This window comes from Heloderma suspectum, chromosome W (genome assembly GCF_057233095.1).
Source record: "Heloderma suspectum isolate Gila_16-S chromosome W, 16-S_ref, whole genome shotgun sequence".
NCBI classification, from domain to species: domain Eukaryota; kingdom Metazoa; phylum Chordata; class Lepidosauria; order Squamata; family Helodermatidae; genus Heloderma; species Heloderma suspectum.
Window position 1 is genome coordinate 8,785,001 of NC_139475.1, and position 2,500 is coordinate 8,787,500.

Consider the following 2,500-nt stretch of genomic DNA (forward strand, 5'->3'; position numbering starts at 1 on the left):
AGGGGTAGGGTTAGGGTTTGGGTTAGGGTTAGGGTTAGGGTTGTGGTTAGGGTTAAGTTTAGGGGCAGGGTTATGGTTAGGGTCGTGTTAGGGTTGGGGTAGGGTTTAGGTTTAGGGTTAGGGTTGGGGTTAGGGTTAGCGTTAGGGTTAGGTTTGGGGTTAGGGTTAGTGTTAGGGTTACGGTTGGATTTAGGGTTAGGGTCTGGGTTAGGGTAGGGTTAGGGTTGGGGTTAGGGTTAGGGTTAGGGTTGAGTTAGGGTTAGGGTTAGGTTTAGGGTTCGGGTCAGGGTCAAGGTTAGTGTTCGAGTTAGGTTTAGGGTCAGGGTCAGTGTTAGCGTTCGGGTTAGCTTTAGGGTCGGGTTTAGGGTTGGGGTTACGGTTCGGGTTGGTTAGGGTTGGTGTTAGTTTTAGGGTTATTTTGGGTTAGGTTTAGGGTTAGGGTTAGGGTAGGGTTAGGGTTGGGGTTAGGGTTAGGGTTAGGGTTAGGGTTAGGGTTAGGGTTACGGTTGGGGTCAGGGTTAGGGTAAGGGTTAGTGTTACAGTTAGGGTTAGGGTTAGGGTTAGGGTTAGGGTTAGGGGTTAGGTTTAGGGTTAGGGTTAGGGTTAGGGTTAGGCTTAGGCTTAGGCTTAGGCTTAGTGTTAGGGTAGTGTTTAGGGTTAGGGTTAGGGTAGGGGTTAGGGTTAGGGTTAGGGTTTGGGCTGGGGTTCGGGTTAGTGTTAGTGTTAGGGTTAGGGTTAGGGTTGGGGTTAGGGTTAGCGTTAGGGTTAGGTTTGGGGTTAGGGTTAGTGTTAGGGTTACGGTTGGATTTAGGGTTAGGGTCTGGGTTAGGGTAGGGTTAGGGTTGGGGTTAGGGTTAGGGTTAGGGTTGAGTTAGGGTTAGGGTTAGGTTTAGGGGTCGGGTCAGGGTCAAGGTTAGTGTTCGAGTTAGGTTTAGGGTCAGGGTCAAGGTTAGCGTTCGGGTTAGGTTTAGGGTCGGGTTTAGGGTTGGGGTTACGGTTCGGGTTGGTTAGGGTTGGTGTTAGTGTTAGGGTTAGGGTTGGGTTAAGTTTAAGGTTAGGGTTAGGGTAGGGTTAGGGTTGGGGTTAGGGTTAGGGTTAGGGTTAGGGTTAGGTTTGGGGTTATGGTTAGTGTTAGGGTTAGGGTTGGATTTAGGGTTAGGGTCAGGTTTAGGGTTAGGGTTAAGCTGAGGGTTAGGGTTAGGGTTAGGGTTGTGGTTAGGGTCAGGGTCAGGGTTAGGGTTAGGGTTAGGGTTAGGGTTAGGGTTAGGGTTGGGGTAGGGGTTAGGGTTAGGGTTGGGGTTAGGGTTAGGGTTAGGGTTAGGTTTGGGGTCAGGTTTAAGGTTAGGGTTAGGGTTAGGTTTAGGGTTGGTGTTAGGGTTAGGGTTAGGGTTGGGGTTAGGGTTAGCGTTAGGGTTAATCTTAGGGTTAGGGTTAGGCTTAGGTTTGTGGTTAGGGTCAGGGTTAGGGTTAGGGTTAGGGTTGGGGTAGGTGTTAGGGTTAGGGTTGGGGTTAGGGGTAGGGTTAGGGTTAGGTTTGGGGTCAGGGTTAGGGTTAGGGTTAGGGTTAGGGCTAGGGTTAGGGTTAAGCTTGGGGATAGGGTTAGGGTTAGGGTTAGGGTTGTGGTTAGGGTTAGTGTTAGGGTTAGGGTTGGATTAAGGGTTAGGGTATGGGTTAGGGTTAGGGTTAGGGTTGGATTTAGGGTTAGGGTCTGGGTTAGGGTTAGGGTTAGAGTTAGGGTTGAGTTAGGGTTAGGGTTAGGGTTAGGGTTAGGGTTAAGCTTGGGGTTAGGGTTAGGGTTAGGGTTGTGGTTAGGGTTAGGGTTAGGGTTAGGGATAGGGTTAGGGTCAGGGTCAGGGTCAGGGTTAGGGTTAGGGTTAGGGTCGGGGTTCGGGTTCGGGTTGGGGTAGAGGTTAGTGTTAGGGTTAGGGTTAGGGTTAGGTTTGGGGTTAGGGTTAGGGTTAGGGTTAGGGTTAGGGTTAGGGTTGGATTTAGAGTTAGGGTCTGGGTTAGGGTAAGGGTTAGGGTTGAGTTAGGGTTAGGGTTAGGGTTAGGGTTAAGCTTGGGGTTAGGGTTAGGGTTAGGGTTAGGGTTGTGGTTAGGGTTAGGGTTAGGGATAGGGTTAGGGTCAGGGTCAGGGTTAGGGTTAGGGTTAGGGTCGGGGTTAGGGTTCGGGTTGGGGTAGAGGTTAGGGTTAGTGTTAGGGTTAGTGTTGGGTTAAGTTTAGGGTTAGGGTTAGGGTTAGGGTTGGTGTTAGGGTTGGGTTTAGTGTTGACGTTAGGGTTAGGGTTAGGGTTAGGGTAGTGGTTAGGGTTAGGGTTAGGGTTAGGGTTAGGTTTGGGGTTAGGGTTAGGGTTAGGGTTAGGTTTGGGGTTAGGGTTAATGTTAGGGGTAGGGTTGGATTTATGTTTAGGGTCTGGGTTAAGGTTGGGGTTGGGGTTAGGGTTAGGGTTAGGGTTGAGTTATGGTTAGGGGTAGGGTTAGGTTTTGGGTTAGGGTTAGG